The following is a 24508-nucleotide window of genomic DNA, read 5'->3' as shown; positions in this document are numbered from 1 at the left end:
CAAAGAGATCTTAAAGAAAGGAAAGGGACACACATGTGCACAAATGTTTGTAGCAGCCCTTTTCATAGTAGCTAGAAACTGAGTGGAAGCCCATCAATTGGAGAATGGCTGAATAAGTTATGGTATATGAATGTTACGGAATATTATTGTTCTGTAAGAAATGACCAATAGGATGATTTCAGAGAGGCCTGAAGAGACTTACATGAACTGCTGCTGAGTGAAATGAGCAGAAACAGATCATTATATATCACAATAAGAAGACTGTATAATGATCAATTCTGATGGACGTGGCTCTCTTCAACAATAAGATGATTCAAACCAGTTCCAATTGTTCAGTGATGAAGAGAATCATCTACACCCAGGGGAACTGAGTGTAGATCATAAGGTAGCATTTCCACTCTTTTTGTTATTATTCACTTACATTTTTCTTTTCCTTCTCAGGTTTTTTTTTTTCCATTCTAGATCCAATTTTTCTTGTGCAGCAAGATAACTGTATAAATATGTATACATACATTGGATTTAACATATTTAACATGTATTGGGGACTACCTGCCATCTAGGGGAGGGGTTGGGGAGAAGGGGAAATTTTGCAATAGAATATTTTGTAAGAGTCAATGTTGAAAAAATTATCCATGCATGTTTTGTACATAAAAAGATTTAATAAAAAAATTAAATTAAAAAAAAAAAGATATTGCTGTCTAAGGGAGGGGTTGGGGGGAAAAGAGGGAGAAAAAAATTTGGAACACAAAGATTCTACAAAGATGAATGTTGAAAACTATTTTTGCATATATCTTGAAAATAAAAAGCCATTTTTAAAAATGTGTGTGAAGGGTGCTAAAACAAGGCACAGGTATTGGCTGATGAAGGTTTTTTTGTTGTTGTTGTTATTCTAATCTTGATAAACATCAACCAAAAGAAACATTTCCATTTATACAGAAAATAAAAATGTCATCATATTGAAAGTTATCTTACTTCTCTGTCTAAACTGATGAATTTAGAAGTCCAATTTGAATGTCTGATTTTGCATTCTAAATAGAAGGGTATGGGGAAGAATAGAAGCTGAACTATTTGAATTTATCCATGCACTTATGTACCTACTATGTATGTGCCAGGAAGGCTCTGGTCGGAGACAAAGCAAAACCAAAAGATTCTTGGAACTCGAAGAGTTTATATTCCATTAGGAGAAAACAAAAGTATCTATAGAAATTTAAATACAAAATACATACAAAGTAATTTTCCAGAGGGAGGGGCACTAACAACTAGGAAGCTTCTCCTTTAAAAGTAGGCATTTGATCTTACTGAGATTGAAGTAGAGGGAGTACATTCCAGATACGGGGGACAGAAAGCTTGAGCAAAGGGCACAAAGATAGGAAACAGAACAGCTTGTCCAGAGAAAAGCAGGTAAGCCTGTTTGGCTAGAACACGAAGGCATGAAGGAAAGTAACATGAAATCAAGTTTTAAAAGGTAGTCTGGAGTTAAGGTAGAAAAGATTTGTATTTTATCTTAAACAGCAAGCAACAGGAAACCACTGAAGCCTCCAGAGCAGGGAAAATCAGAGTCAGATATATGATGTACGAATATCAATTTGGCAGCTATTTATAAAGGATGGTTTGGAGAAGGTGGAGAGATGAGAAATTGAAAACCTTTGGAATGGCTATGAAACTCGGTATAGGTGAGAGGTGATGAGGGCATAAACAAGTGACTGTGAGTAGGAAGAAGTGGATTGACATTAAGATATATTATGGTGGCAGAATCTACCAGATTTGGCAAAGATTGGACGAGGTGTAAGTAAAAGTAGAATGACAGCAAGAAAGACTGGAGAGGGGGGAAAAAAAATCAAGGAATTAAGAAAAATATTGGGTAATTTATCCCAATCAGGTTTTTTCCCTGGAGGTCTGGCAAAACTCTGTCTAGGAAGCTAAAAATATCCAAATTTCAACGGGAGTTAAAAAAAAAAAAAAAAAACAGGCAAAAATCTTGTCCTTTAATATTATGAAAGATGCAATTTTAAAAATGGATCTTGTAAATCTTGGGGGATTTGATGTTATTTTTCTCTAGAAAAATATCTGGGGGAGAGTCTACCTAAAAAGCTATTGGAAATCATCTACAACTTTAGCAAAGTTGCAGGATACAAAATAAATCCACATAAATCATCAGCATTTTTATACATCACTAACAAAATCCAACAGCAAGAGATACAAAAAGAAATTTCATTTAAAATAACTGTCAATAGCATAAAATATTTGGGAATCTATCTGCCAAGGGAAAGTCAGGAACTATATGAGCAAAACTACAAAACACTTTCCACAGAAATAAAGTCAGATCTAAACAACTGAAAATAAAAAACTAAAAAACTGAAAAGTGCTCCTGGATAGGTCGAGCAAATATAAAAAAGATGACAATACTACCTAAACTAATCTATTTATTTAGAGCTATACCAATCAAACTTCCAAGAAACTATTTTACTGACTTAGAAAAAAGAACAACGAAATTCATCTGGAAGAACAAAAGGGCAAGAATTTCAAGGGAGCTAATGAAAAAAAAAAAAAAAATGAAGGTGGCCTAGCTGTACCAGATCTAAAACTATATTATAAAGCAGCAGGCACCAAAAGCATTTGGTATTAGCTAAGAAATACACTAGTTGATCAGTGAAATAGGTTAGGTTCACAGGACAAAATAGTCAATAATTATAATAATCTAGTGCCTGACAAACCCCAAAACTCCAGCACTTGGGATAAGAACTCACTGTTTGACAAAAACTGCTGGGAAAATTGTAAATTACTGTGGCAGAAACTAGGCATTGACGCACACTTAACACCATACACCAAGATAAGGTCAAAATGGGTTCATGATCTAGGCGTAAAGAATGAGATTATAAATAAATCAGAAGAACATAGGATAGTTTACCTCTCAGATTTGTGCAGGAGGAAGGAACTAGAGATCATTACAGATCATAAAATAGAAAATTTTGATTATATCAAATTAAAACGTTTTTGTATTAAACAAAACTAATGCAAACAAGATTAGAAGGGAAGCAATAAACTGGGAAAACATTGCAGTCAAAAGCCTCTGATAAAGGCCTCATTTCCAAAATATATAGAGAATTGACTCTAATTTATAAGAAATCAAGCCATTATCCAATTGATAAATGATATGAACAATTTTTGAATGAAGAAATGGAAAAATATATGAAAAGATGCTCCAAATCATTATTAATCAGAGAAATGCAAATTAAAACAACTCTGAGATACCACTACATCAGATTGGCTAGTATGACAGGAAAAGATAATGGTGAATGTTGGAGGGGATGAAGGAAAACTGGGACACTGATGCATTGTTGGTGGAATTGTGAACAGATCCAACCATTCTGGAGAGCAATTTGAAATTATTTTCAAAAAGTTATCAAACTATGCATACCCTTTGATCCAGCACTGTTACTACCAGGCTTATATCTCAGAGAGATCTTAAAGGGAAAGGAATCCACATGTGCAAAAATGTCTGTGGCAGCCCTTCTTGTAGTGGCCAAAAACTGGAAACTGAGTGGATGCCCATCAGATAGAGAATGGCTGAATAAATTGTGGTAAATGAATGATATGGAATATTATTGTTTTGTAAGAAATGACCCGCAAGATGAATACAGAGAGGCTTGCAGAGACTTACATGAACTGATGCTGAGTGAAATTAGCAGAACCAGGAGATTAATATACACTTCAACAACAATACTGTATGAGGATAGATTCTGATGGACATGGCTCCCTTCAATAATGAGATGATTTAAACCAGTTCCAATTGTTCAGTAAAGAAGAGAATCAGCTACACCCAAAGAGAGAACTATGGGAAATGAGTGTGGACCACAACATAGCATTTTTCACTCTTTCTGTTATTGTTTGCTTGCACTTTTGTTTTCCTTCTTGTTAGAATTCTTATAAGGTGCTAAGTCAGTGGAATTGAGACAATGGTTGTTTAGCAGGGTGCTTAACATTTCTCTAGATGTACTTAGTACTTATTAGAGTTCCACAAGATTCACACCTTTAAGAGAGCATATATAAGGAGGAGCCCACTAAGACACAAGTCCATTCTCCCAGGAGGAGACAGATTCATTCCAACTTCCAACTTTGTGCTGGATGGAGATTGTGAGGGAGCTAGAGGCTGAAGCTGGCAGAGGCAAAAGACTAGCAGCAGGAACCAAGGAGAGAGATAGGCCTCTAAGAAAGCTAACCAGGCCCCAGGAAGGAGACAAGACTTAAAAGGAAACAATAAAGGATTTGGACTTAACTCCTGGATGCATTTGAGGTGATTATTGAACTGACCTGAAACTAAGGCTACCTCTAGAAGCTCCCCCCAGAAACCTGCTCCCAGAGAAAATTACATTTTAGAAAAGAACATTACATTTTGGCATCTGAATGTGGGACCAAGAACCTTCATGTGTGACCCAGAAATTAGGGTGAGTACAACAAGGAAACTTTGTTAAAGGGCTAAAATAGTATTTCAGCTGAAATGAGACAGATGTTTAGAAAACAGCCTTCTGTTTCTCTTCAAGGGAAATGTATAGAAAACATTGTCAGACTTATGAAAAGCCAAGGTTTGATTATAATTTGGAAATAGATCACTGAACTTTTAGAAACTGTACAGTACACATCTCCTTGGTTCTCTATGGGAAAAGAATTGGATCTAGAAGAGCAACTATGTCAATTCTACAATGAAAATGGACCTGACTCAATTTCCAAAGACACACTTAATACATATAATTTATTACAACTGGCTTTAGGAAATTATATATAATTTATAGAATAAGGAAAAAGAAGAAAGAACAGGAGGGGGAGGTCCCAACTAAACTAGATGAAAAGGATGAAGAATCAAATAAGAATGGAGTGAAGTACAATTCTGAGTGTGGCACTTCACAAAAGGAGCATTCCCCCTCCCCTGACCTACTTCCCTCAATTCACCCTTCCTGGGTGGAGGGAGGAGGAGGAGAAGGAGGAGGAGGATGGGGAGAGGCAGTGACACAAACAGAATCACTTATTAAGATTTTATAAATGCATATCCTGTGATTGAAGAGCTTGACTCTTTAAGCCAAAAAGGGAGAAAATACATTCCTTTCGATCTGGAAAAAAAAAATCAAGGATTTGAAAAAGGGTTGCACTCTTTATGGGGCTACATCCTCTTATGTTAAGATGTTACTAGATAATCTGGCTTATGAAATCCTAACCCCAGTGATTGGAAATCCATAGCAAGAACATGTTTAGAACCTGGACAAAACTTCTTGTGGCTTTCAGAGTATCAAGAATTATGTAGAATTCAAGCCCGATGAAATAGGCAAACAGGAGTTAATAATGTACAAATCACTTTTGACCAACTAGGAGGTGAAGGTCAGTATGTAGAGAATTCAGAACAGATTAATTAGAGAAAATTCAGCTACAGAAATGGTGACTAGGCATCTGGCTAAGGAAAATGCTAATGAGGTTTGCAGAAGAATTATATGGGGACTACACAAAGATGCTCCTTTCATAAAACACTGTACCACAGTGGGCATAAATGCTTATTATCAGACTATGATGAACACAGGAAGACAGGGTCCCTCTTGGCAAGGGACTTCTAGAGAGAGTCATCAATGTTTTCAGTGTGGAAAAATTGAACATCTCAGAGCCCAATATAGATATGGAGATAGAGTGAGAGGACAGGGTGAGAGAATAAAACCCAAAACCCTATGTCCAAAATGCCACAAGGGCTTCCACTGGGCCTCAGAATGTAGATTGACCCAGGGAAATGAGAGGCAGGGTCCAACCCCAAGATATACAAAAGACAGGTGGGGCATGATGAGTTTACACCCAGAGAGTCTTTAGAAACTTAATACTCTGATGTGATCAATCAAATCAGCACAAAAAAAAACAAAAAACAAAACAACAACAACAAAAAAACTATCACATGGCAGAAAGGGATTTACATGATCAGTCAGCCAAAACGCTGACTGATAGCAGAAAGAGATTACAATTGGGGAGAATACAGGCTTTTAAAACCCAACAGGGCAATGTCTAGGACAAACAGCTTCAATATAATTATCAGGTAATGAGGAAAAAAATCACAAAAGTGGTAAATAGAAAGGACTAGATAGGTTAACTGCCTGGAAGAGAGGGTGTGCTTATATTTCTACAGATAGAGAAGGAATCAGATGGGTGCCAATGAGCCGTATTTGCCTTGTCCATCAGAGAGAGACAGAAAAAGAGAAAAATCTGGAAACAAAGAAGTCCTAAGAACAAAATCTGCAGGAATCATTGGATTCTGTAACACAAGATAAGACTGTTGCAGGACTTGAAAACCAGCAGGAATCATTGGATTCCCTAACACAAGATGAGACTATTGCAGGACTTCAAAACCTGCAGGAATTACTGTATTCCTGGCATGTGAACTAATGAACAATAGATTACTTTTGGACTATTTCTAGGACATATACAATTCCTCATGTTGATTCATGTTATTTGTTATATCACTACTAGCCTCTGTTATGTTACTATGTGCTTATGTAATTATGTATAATACCTCTCATATTGATGGATTTATATTTTAAGAGTGAGCCCCTAACTTTGATAATTGAAAGGCTATTGATGCTATTTCTTTGCAATTGTTAGCCTTGCTAACTTTGTCAGAATTTCTTTTATGACAGCAATCAATCCACAGACAAAGTAGGAAAACTAATCAATAAAATGGGAAAATGATTGTGTAAAAAAAAAAAAAAAAAAAAAGAGTGAGCCCCTACAGAAACCCACTAATCTGATTTGATTTCCCATTTCCTTTGGTGTTTTCTCCTTTCCTAAGATGTCAGGGAGGGCGTGATCACCTCCTTTTTTGGGGTTCCCATCTCTGAGAAGTCAGGGAGGTCATGACCACCTATGTTCTAAATCAAAAGAAAGTTGGAAATGTTAGAATTCTTACAAGGTGCTAAGTCAGTGAAAATGATAGAGACAGTGATTGTTTAGCAGGGTGCTTAACAGTTCTCTAGATGTACTTAGTATTTAGACTAGCAGCAGGAACCAAGGAGAGAGATAGGCCTATAAGAAAGCTAACTGAGCCCCAGGAAGGAGACAAGACTTAAAAGGAAACAATAAAGCATTTAACTCCTGGCTGATTATTGAACTGAACTGAAACTAAGGTTGTCTCTAGAAGCTCCCCAAATAAATCTGCTCCCAGAGGAGATTACATTTTAGAAAAGAACATTACAGCTTGTCAGGTTTTTTCCTTTCTTCCTAGATCCGATTTTTCTTTTGCAGCAAGATTAACTGCATAAAGGAATACATATATTGGATTTAAAATATACTTTAACATACTTAACATGTATTGGGACTACCTGCGATCAAGGGGAGGGAGTGGGGGAAAGGAGGGGAAAAGTTGGAACAGAAGGTTTTGCAAGGGTCAATGTTGAAAAAATACCCATGCATATATTTTGTAAATAAAAATATCCGGAGGGAAGAAGGAGAAAATAGGGGAGGTGAGCATAATTATAGAAAGTCTACACCACTTCAACTTCAAAAATAAGCTCTTTTTAAAGTATCTGAATAAAGACCTTGTTGGATAGCTTCTTTTATCATGTCAAAAAATTCTGGGGGGTCTCATTTTACCTGGCAAAAAGGCCAGAGTTAACACACAAAAAAAAAATAACTTCTGTCCACTGAACAGAATTATTTTTTCCTTTTTTCATGACAAATGAAATTTTTTAAGGTATAGTATTTTTTGTCCCATTATGTAAAAATAATTTTTACATTTTTTAAATTTTGAGTTCCAAATTTTCTGCCTCTTCCCCCTTTCCCCTAAGACAGTAAGAAATTTGATAGAGATTACATGTATATCATGTAAAACATATTTCCATGTTATTCATGTTGTAAAAGAACCACAAAAAAATAAAATAAAGTGAAAACAGTATGCTTTAATTTGCATTCAGATTCCATCAGTTCTTTGGATGTGATAGCAAAATGAGAGAGCTTAAAGGTATAGTCAACTATGGCAAAGAACAAGAATGACGACTTAAAATAGGTTTTTTGTATCTTGGCATTGTAACTCTACACACATTAACTTGTGATCTTTACCCCTTTAACCTAGCAAATTGTTATTAGGAAGAGAAAGTGAAAAAGTACCCATGTTACAAAAATATAGCAGTACTTTTTACAGTAGCAAAGTAGCAGAAATAAAGGAAATTGGAGAACTGCTATTGGTATGTAGATGCTAAATGTAATACGATCATGCCATAAAAAATGATGGAAAGGATATAGCCAGAAAAACCTGACAAGACTTGTGTGAAGTGAGGAGAACCAAGATATAGTTACAACATTGTAAAGAAAAAACTTTGAAAAACTTAAAAACACTGATCAATGTAACCATGACTCCAGAGGACTAAAAACAAGCCCACAGTGTAGTAGTGCAGAAAAAGACATATCTCTTCAGATATGATTAATATGTGAACCCGTATTTTGCATAACTGGATTAGTATGACTAAAGGATTACAAGGAACTTTTTTATTTTGTTTTCTTTTGTTTTTTACTTTAAGGAAAGTGAGTAGTAGTAGCAGAAAGCTAGTTATAGTGATATAAAAAAAAATTTTAAAATAACAGCAGTGACCAACAGAAGGAAGAAGTATGAAATCAATGACTGTCAAATATATAATTTTGATTGAATCTAGGCATTGGAAAGCAGAATGCAAAAAATTAGGCAGGGGATACCTGAGAATGGAAATTTGGCTTAGATAAGTCATTTGGGAGTAATGCTATAAGGAAAAGCAATGTAAAAGGTTTTTTATAAAAGAGGAGAAGTGATGCAACACCCTGCCACCTAGCCTAACTGTTTTTAAGACCCAGTTCAAGTTCCATCCCCTCTGGGTAGTGACTGAATTAGATGAGAGTAAATAGCACATGAGTGAAATGCTGGACTCAACAGTCAAAAAGACATTCAAATTCAGTCTCAGACACTTAATACCATCTTGCTTTCCCAGTTTCCTCATCTGTAAAAGAGCATTTATTTCCTAGGACTATTGTGAAGATAAAATGAGAGGTTTATTAAGTACTTTGCAAACCTTAAAGTACTATATAAATATCAGTAACTGCTGTTATTTCTAAGGATCTTTTCAACTCTATGATTTCTGGTGATTCTACCATGAAATACTTGCTTTAGTTTAGGTGGATTAAGACTAAATATCTAAACATTAAACACACTAAACACTCTATATTCAAACTCATTGAGGGTAGAAAACTAGGAATCCTCTGGATGAGTAAAAAATAAAGTGAATCACTGAACTTTACCACAAAACTTGAGTACAAGTCAGTCAGATCAGCAAGCATTTACCGAGTACCTTCTGTCAGACACTACAACAGGAACATAAACAAAGACAAAAACCCATCCTGTTAACAAGGATCTCACAGTCTAATGGTAGAAATGACATGCAAACAACCAAATATAAACAAGATACAGAAATGTGGGAGATAATCCAAGAGGGAAAGCCTTAGCATTAAGGAGGACAGGAACAGTTTTCTTGTATAAAGTGGGGTTTTAATTATAACTTGAAGGAAGCCAAGAGGCAGAAATAAGGAGAAAGAGAATAGTAGGCAAACATCACAGAATAATTGGGTTGTTATATGTTTGTTTCTATCATTTGTCTTTATTGAAATGAATTTTATGAATTAAAATGGAATACACAAAGTGTTTTGATATACTAAGTATGTAAGATTATTTTAGACTATTTTGACTGTGAGCCAATATGGCCTCCAATCTCAAATGAATCTGCAAGACAAAAATTCATTTCACCCACACCTGGGAACTTTATATGAGGTCTAAAGAACCCTTTCCATGGTACAAAGAAGCTAAGCCTGACATATTTTCTTCTTGCCTTTAGTTAGAAAATACATTAAATATAAACTAAAACATGCCCTACAAAAATTAGTGCTTTCCATTTTCTATGGGCCTATCATTTGACTGTTGTAAATGCCTTCTTTACTGAGTAGAAAAAACAGGTTCCCATGCTGGCAAAAAGTTGCCTATACCAGAAGGCTGATGAACGTAGCTAATCACATGCCAGTTAGTTTATTAGCTGATAAAAACTCCTTTAAACACAGCACTAAATTCACTAAAATCCATTTTCAGAACACCAATCCATTAAGGAAACTGTGGTAAATGATTCCCCTGAAAACAACAGAAACATAACCTGGAGCTAAGGGTCTCTCCCAAATTGCTACAGCCTTCTTCATTTAGAGCAAGAGTGCTCAATTTCTCAAAATCTTACCTGTTAAGATTTCCAATATAGTTTTTATGGCCCCAACATCCTAATTATATATAGAGCTTGCCAGAATTAGTATCCCTTCACATGCTCTAAAGCAGTGGTCCTCAAATTTTCTGACTGAGAATATCAGTAAAATAAAAAATTAATTTGAACCACACCACAAATTATGTTCATGTTCTACTCTATTTATTATAAAGCTTATACAAAAAAAGATTAATTTTTGAAAGAATAAATATAAATTAAATACTTTTTGATCCTAACACCAATAGGAGCCACAGGAGTTTTCTGAGTAGGGGAATGGCATGGATCAACTTGATCTTTATTAAACTCACTTTGGCAGGTCTGTGAATCAGGCTGGGAGAAACTTGAAACAGGAAGAACAATTTGGTGATTACTTCAATAGTCCAGGCAAGAAGTGATGAAGACTGGAAATAAGCTTGAAATGTGGCTATTATAAGTATAAGAGAATTGTTGTGAAGGTGGAAACAATATCTGGCAATTGGATATGTAAAATGGGGACAATAATAACTTCTACCTAATGAGTTATGAGGGTGAAATGAGATACTTGTAAATCACTAGACAAATGCTAGCTATCATTATTGTTGTTATTTAGTATAAATGATAGTGAGTTGAGGATGACACCAAAATTAAACTTCCGTGGTTAGAAGATGATACTATAAAAGGATTGCTTTCCATCCCAGAACAGAGGCAGCAGGCATCTGCAGCCAATAAAGTGATTTGGGATGGAGCCTAGCTAGTAATAGTAATGAAGGTTCTCCACATAATAATGAGGAGGAAAGACTGGAAATTCACAAAAACAATTGTTAAAGGAAGTAGATAGGCTGTAAATAGTAGAATCTTATATGAAATCTGAAAGAAGCCAGATACCAAAAGGTAGAAATGAGGAAAGAGTTTTTCAGGCACTGGGGATAACCAGTAAAAATGCCCAAAGTCACAAGTAAAGTGTTCTAGGGATGGCAAGGAGGCCAACGTCACTGAAACAAAGAAAATGCTGGGAAAGTGGAGGTTATGAAGGGCTCTGAAGGACAAACAGAATTTTATATTTGACTATAGAGATATTGGGAGCTTGTGGTGTTTACTGAGCTCTGGTGGTGGGGGAGAGCTGAGTAGAGGATGGCAGAATGGATTGGATTGGAGAGAAAGAGGGGACAGGAAGAACTACCAGAGGGCTACTGCAATAGTCTGGGTGTGAGGCGATGAAGGCCCCCACCAGACAGGTGGCCATATCAGGAGAAAGGAAACATGGCAGAGAGCATATGAAGGTAAAATCAACAGGACACGGCACCAGCTTAGATGTGAAACATAAGAAGGTGAGACCTAGGTTTCAAGTCGGAATGACCAGAAGGATGGTGGCACACCTGGAAGTCAGGAAGAGGGGGGGGGGGGGGGAGGTTTTGGAGAATCGAAGATGAGTTTTAACATGTCTATAGGACATTGAATTCAAGATGCCCAGTAGGCAGTTGGTGATGGGACCCGGGAGGTCAGTGGAGATGCTGGTGTGGAAAGGTAGAAAAGAAGAGGTCTCAGCACCCAGTCCTATGGGAGGTACATCTAGAATTGACAGGGTTAGTAGATGTGATTTGGATGAAGATCCAGCAAAGGAGACTGAGATGGAGGGGTCAAACAGATAAGTGAACAGAACAGATCAGTATCTCTTTGAAGCTACTGTTCAAGAAAATCAAAGACTTTACAGTAAGTCACCACTAACAGCCCTTTTTCTAGCTCCATCCCTACCTCAATATTCTGAAGACTTGAGAAAATCAAAAATACCTTTCTTCACAAAAAATTTAACTACAGGGACACAAAGATAGGCACTGTAACTGTTATATTTCGACTATTTATTCCTCAAAGGAAGATCTGACAGAAAAGCAGTGTTAGCAAAGGAGATGATAGAAAAGGGGGCTAGTAGTGACTAGAAAGAAAAGTAGGAAGAAATCAATGAAATGGAGAAGTTAGGGGCTATGGAGAGAAGAAAAGAACTTCTCTTTTTTCCTCCACTATTCCCAGTTAAAAAGATAGACTAGAGAGATCTCAATCTCTCCCAATATATACCTGACATTGTCACTTTTCAGGGCACAATTTCCCAACGGGGCTGCCCTTCAAAAGATGATGGCTACTCACTTCTCTTGGCCTCATATTAGGGTTTATATGAAAACAAGAAATTTCAGAAGGGTACCCACAGCTCCATGCACAAATAACTAACTCAGGGGTTCTTAGTTACCAATGCAAAGAAATCCACTGCATCAACATTAAAGGGTAAGCTACTAATTTTTTAAGGAAGCAACATGCATTCATTCAAAGTATAATCTACATTGTCAAGTCAGCTCATTTAATGGCTAATGAAGAAATCATAGTTTAAAGTCAATTGACTCATTTCTCTGTATCCATATTCCTTCCACAAATTTCTCTATCCTTCTCTTTTCAGCCAATGACTTCTAAAAACTGAGGCCTTTCAGAGCTAAAAGGTTACCAAGGACAAATGTTAGCATGACATTTCAGTTGTCTGTAATTAGAAACACTGTCACCAAACTAGTTCTCTTTGTGCAGGAGATAGGAGTTTAAAGTAGTTTGTGATATCGATGACTAAAAGATTACTATTCTTTATTCCCCACAAGACCTTGAAAAACAACTTTAAATTTTTCATACATGAATAGAGGGAATAGTAACAGACAATGTCAATAGAGCTAAACTCCACTGTATAGTTTCAGGAGTTTAATATAGTATATTTATTTCAGTATAACATTTTCTTTTATGAAATGTAACAACAAAACAGTGCTGGTTTCAAACTACTTTCTTTTGATATAATAACAATAATAATGAATCACCTTATTATTTTTAGGTTTGTCAAGCACTCCTATCCAAATAGCCTGGGGACGTGGAGAACCTCAAAATACAAAAATCAATCCTCTTTTCCACCTCAGGTCTCCCTTCTGCTGCTGCACCTGTCCTTTGAAGGTGGAGAGTGAAACTCTCTACTCATGTTCTCACATGTGGCCCTCTCTTTCACATTCCAGTGCCTGAATTCTCATAGGTCATCAACCCAATCCTACTCTACACACCCTTTATCACTCAATTCTTCATGCCCATTTCCCTCAACCCTCTCACTCCAAAGTTGCATCTTAACTGGACCCAGCCCTTCCACTGTGCCTTCTGAATGACAGTTTTATTAACTATATCTCTGTTCCTCTCCTACTCCTTCCATCTACTAGAAAACTAAAACTTGGCAGCCCCTGATGTGGCCTCCCTGGCCATCATTTGCAGGACTGGCTGTACCTTCAATTACACTTGGCTTAGTGGTCAAGGGGGGTGGGGAACTAGAATGCTCCTTGTACCCCATTGTTACTTTCAGGTTCTCCTCCTTACTCCATCACTTAGTGTTTAGTGTCATCTCTTCATTTGAAATTCATGCTATTCATATCTCACCCAGTGAAAATTCTGGTAGCTATTATATACAGATCCCCAGGTTACTCCCCTTCTTACTTCAGTGAATTCAATACCTGGTCTATAATTTTTCTCTACTCCCCAACTCCTGATTCTTCTTTTAAAATTCTAATCACTCAGTTCAGCCTATTTACCTCCCATGAGTTATTCCTTCTACCTCAGTCACACACAAATATGCTGAGTCTTAGTCTTGTCAATACTCAAAAATGTTATTACCTTGTTCAAGAATTCTGAAATTCCTCTTATCTGCTCACTCTTCACTTTTTCTCTTCCTTCCCTTAAATAATACCATTCTTCTTTCTCACTGTGGCTGCCAATCGCATTACTCTTCAATTCTCTCTCAGACTCTCTCCCCTGATTCTTTCCTTTTCCTTCCATCTTGACTCTGATGAACTAATTCAACTCACTCTACACTGAGGCTAGACTCTCTATCATCTTCAATTATTCCCAGCCTTGGGCAAAACCTTGGATCACTCTAACCATTCATTACCTTCACATCCACACACGGTGCTGAATGGAAGTAAAACAAATCACACAACCATTCTGACTGGATCTACTACAAATTATGTTACATAACCCCAACTAGGCCTTCATTGTTGCTAGGCAATCCTACTATAGCTCTGTTATAAACTGACAATCTCACTTTCCACAGCAACTCTTCCAATCCTTTTTCTCTCTCCTCAAACCTCTCATAGATTCCCCTGGCTCCACATGATGAAGTAACTACTAAAGCTAATCCTTCTACTAGTTCAAATGATCCTATTTGATCCTGCCCCCTTCTAAAGAGATTGCCCTCCTCTGTCATCCCCTCATTTATTTTCAACCTCTCACTACTAGCTCATTTTCTACTGCCTACAAACATGCCCACATCTCCCCAATCCTGAAAAAACCCTCACATAAATCTTTTATTCAGACTACCTATTGGCCTTTATCTCCCTTTGTAGCTAAATTTCTCTTAGAAGGCCGTCTACATTAGGTGTGTTTATATTCTCCCTTCTCACTCTCATTTTACACTCTAGTTCCTGACCTTACAATCCCACGACATTGCTTTCTCTAAAGTCACCAATGATCTGATCATCCTCTTCTCCTTGATACTCCTTTCTCTCTAGGTTTTTGAGTCACCACTCTCTCCTGGTTTTCCTCCTACCTTTCTGATTGCTCTGAATTCTCCTCCAGATCACATACTCTAACCTGGAGAACCTTAGGGCTCTGTCATGGATACTTTTCTTCTCTTATACTGATATCATTAGTTCCCATGGACTTAAATTTTTTTATTATTATACTTTTTATTGACAAAACATATGCATGGATAATTTTTCAACATTGACTCTTGCAAAAACTTCTGTTCCAACTTTTCCCCTCCTTCCCTAGATAACAGGTAATTCATGGACTTAATTTTTATGCTTTCTCAGATCTACCTATCCTGCCCCAATCTCTCTGATGACCTCCAATCTTGTATCTCCACAAAAGATGCCTTTCAGATATTTCACACAGGATTACAGGAAATACCTTAAACTCAAAGTCCAAAATAGAATTCATTATCTTTGCGCCTAAATCTTCCTTCCCTCCCTTCTCTCTTACTATGGAAGGCAACCCCATTTTCCCTTCTCAGTCTATCAGGCTTGCAGTCTAGGACTCACCTGGATTCCTGTTTCTTACCTTCTCTAACTAAGCCAGCCAATTTCACTTTTGCAAGTTCTGTCAGACACACCCCCTTCTCTCCTCTGACATAGCCACTACCCTGGTGCAGACCCTTATCACCTCATACCTCTACTATGGCAATAGCCTATTAATGGGCCAGCCTGCCTTAAATCTCTCATCACTCTAATTCATTCTTTATTCAACCACTAAAGTGATTTTTTAAAAAATTGTAGGTCTGAACGTTAGGAAGTTAGGAAGAGATGCATTGGGATGAGAAAGAAAATAAACTCTATTTTGGACATTTTAGGTTTCAGATTATAGTTTAAAATGTACAACAGACAGTTGGTGATATGAGAACTCAGTGTGCCAACAGAAGTCTAACACATAACAGGTTTTAATAAATGGTTTTAACACATTAATGGTTTTAACCATTTAATAAATGGTTTTTAACACATAACAGGTTTTAATAAATTTTAATAAATAATTGATTGATTAATTGGGAGTAGAATTCAGGAAAGTGATAGAGATCTAGAGAGTCATCTGCATAAAATTGACAACTGAATCCACAGATACTTACAAGGTAACCAAGAAAATATGGAAAGAAGAGAGAAAAGAACCTAGGACAGTATCTTGGAGTATCCTTACATTATAGTAGTATATAGATCAACCAGGAAAGGGCACAATAGTCCTATAGGTAGAAAAAGAACAAAGAGAGGAAAAAGCCAGAGAAGATAAAATAGTTAACAGTGTCAAATAATTCAAAGAAGCCAGAAATGCAAATGGGGGAGAGGAGGAGAGCAGGGAAATAAGTGGAGTGGGCAATTTCAAAAACCATTAGTCTCTTTGGAAAAAGAGATTTCAATTGAATAGTGACAGCAGAACTCTAAAGTGTAGAAGATTGAGAATTGAACAAAGAAGTGAAGGCAATGACTATGGACAGAATTTCCCAGGCATTTGACAAAGAGTAAACGGATTAAATTGAGGGGATGTCAGAATACCTTGAAGTTTTACAAAGAAAGGGGGGAATAACTGCTGGGTACAAGGAAATGGATAGGATCAAAGATATAAATAGTGGGCTTAGTCTTAATAAAATACGAGCCAACTTTTCAAAGATTAAAGGAGAAGAAAATATAGGAATTATGAGGAAAAGAAGGCCATCAACCTTTGGAATTCTAAAAAGTCAAGAGTACATGTTGCCTGCATACACAATCAAAAGGTGGTAGATTCAAAGGAGACTGAAGAGGGTCAACTACTACAAATTTTATCTAGTCAATCTTGTTTCTTTAGAGTAAAAAAAAAAAGCTAATTTTGTTTCTGGCAGCTAGATGACACTAGATGACACAGTGGATAGAGCACTTGGCTGTAATGAGGAAGACAAGACCTCTTCTTGAGTTCAAACCTATGTAACCCCAGCCAGTTACTTAACACTGTCTGCCTCAGTTTCCTCATCTGTAAAATGAGCTGAAGAAGGAAATGGCAAACCACTCCAGTATCTCTGCCAAGAAAACCCAAATGGGGTCAGGTCAGGAAGAGTCAGAATAACAAATCTTGTCTCCTTGAATCCCTTGTCTTCAGGGGTTTTTCAACTTAAGACCCAAGATGTGAGATGAAAAAAGTATGAGTTTGGAGTGTGAGGACCTGAATTTAAATCTGGCTCTGCTCCTATGCTGGTGACCACAGGTAAGTCATTTAATTTCTCTGAGGACCTTACTGTTCTCAGCTGGAGGGAAAACCCACTTTTAACTGCCCTGATGCCAAGAAATGGGCTGCTTAGGAAAATTGGAAGATTCTTATCATTGGAGTTCTGGAAAAGTATCCTTTGATCCAATGACATTGACCTCCTGGCTATTTCAGGCTGGAAAAGTTTAGGTAACTCCCTAAATACTTATCAAGACTTAGATTTGGGATTCAGAGATTAGAAATCTAGGTAACCTAAGGGCACATACCTATCTCTGATTCGGTGACTGGTAAATTAGTTAACAACTTAAATAAATAAATCAGGGAGGGGAAAACCCTCAGGGTTTCTGGCCAAAGCAGAAATTATTGCTATTTAGGCCAGCATCTCCTATACCACTCAGGGCCATCTCTAGTTATCCTGATCTGTATCTGGTCCCAGACCTAGATAGCTCTGCAGGGGAAAAGTGAGACAAATGACCTTGCACAGCCCACCCTCATTTAAATCCATTTCACTAGCAATCTGAACTAGATGGTCTAAGGTCTGCAGCTGGCTCTTAATCTATACTTCTGATTTTACAAACAGGGCCATAAATTCAGTAACATCAGAGTAGCTTTCTTTCTTCAAACCCTTTATGTACAGATTGTTCCTTTTACATTCGGAATAATGTGAAGGTGGGAACTTATTCATCTAATTCCACAACTATTTGCTTTTAAGTAAGAAATTTTTTCCAGGTTAGTCCTTCAAGGCCTTTGTTAATGATTATTTTTTGTTCCTAAATTCCTTTTTAAGGAGCTGGGAAAAAGTACATTTAAACAAATATTTTTAAAAGGAGAATTTCCTCCTTCCATTTCAAACAATCATTTCCTTAATTTAACCTTTAAAACAGAAGTGTTGAGAAAAGTGAAAACTATTCTAGTTATTCTTAGGTGCTAGCTATAAAGAAACACATGTAAAATACTCTCTCTTGTTTCGGGCTCCTGGTCCAGCCACGTTTCTTTTCATTAGTCTTCATAGTCTTCATAAAGAAGCTGTATCTATTGCACACACATTTTAAAAAGCTCCCACCTCTACCAGAAAATCAATGGGTGAAGTACTTATTCATTGGGTGAAAATTATTTAGCTACTCTAGTACTTTTTAGAGGAACTCTAAAAGAGATAAATTTCTTTTGAAATTCAGAGTTAAAAAGGATTCCCAATAATTCCCAATAATATTGTATGTGATTTTAGTGTATGTCTTACTTCTTTCCCAATATACAAATACCCAGAACAAAAAAATTACATTTGGGATTTGAGAAGCCTAATTACCTCTTTGCTTTCTAATAGTTGCCATCCATTTTATATGTGTAATAATTGGCACCCTTGATCTGGAACTCAAGAGTCAAAAGCTAGGCAAATGGAAATCAAAATTCTTAATCATTGCTCCCATGGATTAAAGGGCTCACATATTCTCTTTGTGACTCAATTTTCTTCATCTGTAAACTGGAAACAACTATATTTTGTTTTAATTTTTTTGTCCTTAGTCACATCATCTCATAAGGAATACGACTGCTTGACTACTAATGTTAAAAATTTTAAGAAAGGACTACTTTATTCATCATGTTAACTTAGAATTAGCATTATTTTCATTTGGACTCTCCTACTCTAAGGAATGAGGATACTTCCTTGAATGCTATTTAAAATACTTATTTGAGGGGGCAGCTAAGTGGCACAGTGGATAGAGCACCAGCCTTAAATTCAGGAGGACCCAAGTTCAAATCTGGTCTCAGACACTTAACACTTCCTCGCTGTGTGACCCTGGTCAAGTCACTTAACCACAGCCTCAGAAAAAGAAAATAATAAATGAAATACTTATTTGAACCAAAGTAGAAGTCTATGTGGCAATCACTGATAATAATATAAAACTCAGAGCAGTCTAATGCTTTTACCTACTGATAAAAAGACTGAGGGATGAAATAATTTAATAGATCCAGAAGAAGCTGGACTCATGTACATTTGAGCCAATTTATATAATACAAAGATCAAGACTGAAAATGAAATACTTAAAATATTTTCCAGGTTTTAGGATTAGGTTAATCAACAGTAATGCCAACCTTATATTTAGTCCAGTTTTACAACCTTTTTTTAAAATTTCAACACTTACCACCCTTACACTGAAAATATTTTGTTTGAATAATGTTTGTTCAAGTATCTTGTGTTTCATTAATTCTTTACAGCATTCCTGTAATAAAGTAGTTAAATGACTATAATCCCTGTATTTATAAATAGGAGAATATCTTGTGTAACCAGTGAAATTTTCAATGTATTGAAGGTTAGAAACATAATTCAAGATGTTTCTTTTCTCTATTGTTCTTTTGTCATTTCTATCCTCTTCAACATTAAAGTCTTGTACTCATTGACCCAGGTCAGATTCTTTAAGGAAGCATATTTCTTTCTCCTTTATAGCTCCTATGTGAAATACTTCCTGCTTAGAAAACTTTAGGACACAAGTCCCACAAATATTTTCCCCACTCAACTCAGTTTTGGGCCAACAGGAAAGTTAGGAGTAGAGTAGGGGAAAGGTGAACCAATGGAAAATTTCCATAAAATGCTGTCCTACTTCATTGCCCTTGCCCTAAAGGCAATTCTTTTTTGCCACAAGACTTAAAAAAATTAAAAGCTATCGTTGGAAAATATTGGCTAGTGGACAAACTATATGTTATCAAATTAACTGTTTTGGAAACTGTCTAGGAAGAACACATGCTAGTTTAATGTGATTTGGGTATCTAATTTCTAATCATTCAAGTCATATCCCCTGGAATTCCTGCAAAAAGTCCCAAGTATAGTCCACATTCAGTGGAGGCTAGGTCACTCAGTGATAAGTACTTCCCTAACCTGTTTCTCCAGTGGAGTCTTTAAAGCAGGTACACAGAGAATTCAAGTCACTTCCGGTAAACTTTTTTTTTTTTTTTTGTAAATGATACTTTATGAGATTTATATTTCTTCTCTGAAGTCTACTGTTAAACACTAAACAGCATATTCTGTCATAGCTTTTTATGGATCCTCTCGTCACATGTTCGTCTTTCACACATAATGATATAGAACATTAATGCAAGAAGGGACCTTAAAGACTGTCCAGTCCATTTTAGTCTCCTCATTTGAGGAGCTGAGGATGGTATCCACACCATAGGAAGACTAAAAATCCTTGCCTTAAAATACAACCTATCATCATACTGTCCATTTAAGTCAAGAAGTATTTATTTACTGTGCTAGGCACTATGCTAACCACTAGGAATACAAAACAAAGTAGGGTAAAGAGCGTCAGCCCTCAAAATAATTATAAGGCATTAAATTACCTTTCTCAAGGTCACCAGCTTTCTGGCTCCCCTTTTCAGAGTTTAGCTTGGTCACAAGCAACAAAGTAAACTACTGGTAATACTTGGAAAAATAGTTTCCTGTCAGGAAAAAGAGAAGTTACTACACCAATACATATGCCAGGTAGCTATCACCTGACACAGAATTTTAGAGAAAGAACCTCAGGAGATAACAATCTGTATACAATTCTGTGATCTAAGAAGTTCAAAAATTTTAATCTCACTTCTTGGTCTCCTTTGCTGGATTCATCTAGTCAGGCCTGCTAACTATGGATGGGTACCTCATAGGACTCTGTTATGGGTCCTCTTCTGTTCTCCCTCTACACCATTACATTTGGTGATCTCAGGACCCAATGATTCAATAATCATCTTTATGCTGACGATGCTCAATTCTTAAATTAAAAATGATCATTTCCTTAATGATTTCCTTAACTTCTCTGCTGACCTCCAGTCTTATATCTCCATCTGTCTATTGGTCATCTTGAACTAGATGTCCTGTAGACATCTTAAACTCATTATATTCAAAACTGAATTTATAATATTTCCCTCAAATCTTCTTCTCTTTCTAACTTCCTTTACAGTCAAGTGATCCTTCTAATCATCTGGATTTGAAACTTAGGTTTCAGACTCACATCCTGACTCTCTCATCTCTACCTCCCCCCCCCAATCTCATGAGATGCCAAGTCCGATTGGTTTTACCTTCATATCTCTCCCATATGCCCCCTTCCTTCATACTGACACCATCCAGGTCACCTCAAACCTGGACTCCCTCAATAGCCTTCTAGTTGGTCTCCCTGCCTTAAATGTACAATCCAGTCTATCTTCCACTCAGCTGCCAGTGACCATGTTTAGATGCAGGCCTGACCAAGTTACACATACTCCCCTCCCCTTACCTCATACTCAACAAATACAGATTCCCTATTCCCTCCACATCAAATATGGAATACTGTTAGGCATTCAAAACCTAACATAACCTGCCCTCTACTTCCCCATCTTTCCAGTCTTTTCACACCTCCTCCCCCCAACATTTTTTGCTATCCCTAAAATACTACAATCCATTTCCGGACTCTGGGCATTTTTACTGGCAGTCCCCCATTTCTGAAACGCTTTACTTCCTCATCTTTGCCTCTTGGTTTTCCTGACTTCTTTCAAGTCCTATCTAAAATCTTAACCTTTCCTATTCTCTTCCAATTTCTCCTATGCATAGCTTATTTGTACATAATTATCTGCATGTTACCAAGAATGTGAGCTTCTTGAGAGCAGAAACATTCTTTTACTCTTCTTTCTTTCTCCAGAGCTTAGAACAACACCTAACACATAAGAGGCATTTAATATTTACTGACTGACTGAAAAATGAGAAAACCAATTCAGAAAGGTTAAATGATCTTGGGCAGTCAGAAAGCTACAGTCAAAATGAATTCCTAGTTCCCAAGTCTCATTTCTTTTTACTCTTCCCAATATCTCTAAAGATCATTTAGTACAAACTTATTATTTTATAGAGATAATTTCTGAGTAGAAAAACATACTGGCTCTACTTATAATGCACAAATAATGCTTTTTAAGTAGCTCTTACACAGTAAGAAGGGAATGATGGGGGAGGATAAGTGGGAGGATGGTACACAAATGCTAGGTGCTCCTCCCAGCTGCATCTGATCTTTTTACATTTTAAAAGATCTTAACCTTTCCGGAAATGTTCTCACCTTCCCTCCCCTAACTTTGGGCTGGGCCCAAATTCTTTTCCCAAAAATATGCTCAGACCATTAAATCTGTTTCACCTCTGGTAACAGTTGGTAAAACATTATTGAATCCTTTCTTTATGCTAAAAACAAGTTATTAAAGTCAAACTAATTAAAATCAGAACAGTGGGGAGCATAGATCTCTTAAGCTTTGAGACATTACTTGCTAAACCTCATAAAAGAAATTATTCAAAAACATAAGCTCCATTACTAATAAAGAATGGATTTTAATTTTTAAAGTCCACTCCACGATAATATACTTTCTCAAATAACTTGTTTTTAACTTCTTTGTGAATAAGAGTCCCATTTTCCCTCCTTTTATTCCACCCACCCTTCTAGAATAATCTCCTTGAGAGCACTATTTTTCATTTTTGTATGGCACTGCCCATCTGAAACAATGCTTTAAATATAGGATTAACATACTTTTAAAACTAGACTGACTCTTGTCAATACTGGTTTATTATGAATATTTAAAAGGCCATCATCATGGAATCACATCTGGATAGTTCTCAGAGAGATACAGGGTTCTGAGATCCACTTTCATCTCATTAATATCCCTAGAGATAGGGTGCGGCAAGTCCTAGTTGAAGATCTTTTTATTTTTCTGTCAACAGACTAAAATGTAGGACTATGCGGCCTGTAACTTACACGAAGAACTTATCAAATCAAATCAATTAAAAGTAGAAACATAGTATAAGTTTTTAAAAGCATTACGTTAAACATTATGAACAACTACTGCAAAATTAATGCAAAAACAGTTATCGTTCCATCGGCAAGGGCTGTACAAAGGGCCCGTTCTCTAACCTTTTCAAATATCAACCCCAAGTGCACCCACTACCCCCACATAGCAGGTGCATTTCCTAAGTGCTCCTAAGTCCTCAGTCTCCAATGTTGGGAGTCAGCCTTTTGGAAGCTCTGAAGGTTTCACATCAGACAAAGTGCACTCTGGGGTCAACAGCTAGGAGCAACCCAACCCTCCCAGCAGAAGGGAGTTCGCTGGGACGCCCAGAGTTACCGGAAAACTGATAGGATGTTTATTTCATTCTCGGCACTCATGCCTTCGGGAGGGGGGACCCAACCTATCCCTCGAGTTCCTTCGTCGCCAGACTCCTCACTTTACCCAGAGAAATCCGGTTTTGCCTGAAGCCCAAAGCCATCCCAATGCGCTCCCTTCTCCCCACCGAGCAGAGCTCTGCTTCTGGCCCGAGTCTGTGCCCAGGACAGTCTTCCCCCAACTCCTCCTCCCGGTCCCAGCACCCAGATCCAACTTTGCGAGCCACTCCGGCCCAAGGCCGACCCACAGGAGCCCTCTGCTTTCTCGTTCCCCGCTCCCGGAGCCCCCGGCCCGGGACACCTCCCAAGGCAGACGGTCTCCCCTCACGCCCTCACGCCCTCGCGTCCCCGAGGACGCCCCTCGGGCTCCGCCGGTGCCCCCCTCCCCAACCCAGGCTTCCCGGACTAGCGACCCCGACCACATCTCCCAGCTTCCCGCGGGGCTCCGCGCTCCCTTGGCCAGGGACTCCCACCCCGCCTTCGGGGAGAGAGAGGGACGGCTGAGAGAATTCACCTCGGCGGAGCCGCGACCAGTTGGGAACACCCTCACTCCGACGCCGGACGAGAGAAGGAACGCGAGCGCCCGCTGCACCTGCCGCTTCGAAGGCTGAAACCACCGGGTGCTGACGTCAGACGGGCGCTCTCCAGGGGGAGGGGGAAGGAAACCGGGGTCGAAGTCACGGGATCACCCTAGTTACGAGATGAGGCGTGGCCAAGGAGGTGACGTCACAGAGCCCCTTCCAGCTTAGTTTACCGAACCCGCCCGAGGCTCCGAGATCCCGGGAGCGGGAAAGGGCGGGCGGAGCGGAGCCGGGCGGGGACTGGCTCCGGGCTCTTTTGGGCCCCGGGCGCTGACGCGCGTGTGCGGGCTTCGGGCCAGACTGGAACAGATTTTTCTCTAGGGGGTGTGGCTGAGGCCAGCCCTTACCCCAGGGGTCTTGACCTTACCTGGTCTACTAACCCTCTCTCTGGTTTACGCTGTATCTTTCCAAGGCTTAAATATAATGGCTTAAAACTAGAAAGCGCCTCAAAATGCTTTAAATGTTAATATCTCCTGCAAACATATTAGATTTAAGAATTTAATTGGAATTAAAAACTACCTTGACAGCAAAAATAAAATAAAACTCCCTTGGCTCTCCCGTCCCAGCCCTGAGACTTCGTGTCAAAATAACAGTAATAACAATTGCTCCCTTTGATTTGGGGCTTTTAAAATGCTTTGAATACTCTTATTCTGAAATGGGAAGTCTTGAAGAGTTCACATTGAAGGGACTTGGCAGGGAGTGGGGAGTGGGGCTGTAGTTTTAATTCACGGCTGTGAAAGAGGGTGCT

The 24508-nt window shown here is 37.9% G+C and overlaps 1 protein-coding gene across 3 annotated transcripts in view; it reads right to left on the bottom strand.

Moving 5' to 3' along the window:
* The window catches only part of CYSTM1 (cysteine rich transmembrane module containing 1), a 98726-nt gene extending 74762 nt beyond the window's left edge, over positions 1–23964 (bottom strand). Inside the window, exon 1 of one of the 3 annotated variants that reach the window (XM_074291552.1) lies at positions 23694–23964. The gene's annotated coding sequence lies outside the window, so the exon portion shown is untranslated. The remainder of the gene's footprint in view (positions 1–23693) is intronic. The other 2 variants (XM_074291553.1, XM_074291551.1) reach the window with 2 other exon arrangements.
* Positions 23965–24508: the final 544 nt, after the last annotated feature.

Source organism: Sminthopsis crassicaudata, chromosome 2, assembly GCF_048593235.1.
Source record: "Sminthopsis crassicaudata isolate SCR6 chromosome 2, ASM4859323v1, whole genome shotgun sequence".
NCBI lineage: Eukaryota > Metazoa > Chordata > Mammalia > Dasyuromorphia > Dasyuridae > Sminthopsis > Sminthopsis crassicaudata.
The sequence above is the reverse complement of the archived record's forward strand: the minus strand, read 5'-3'. Positions and strand labels throughout refer to the sequence as shown.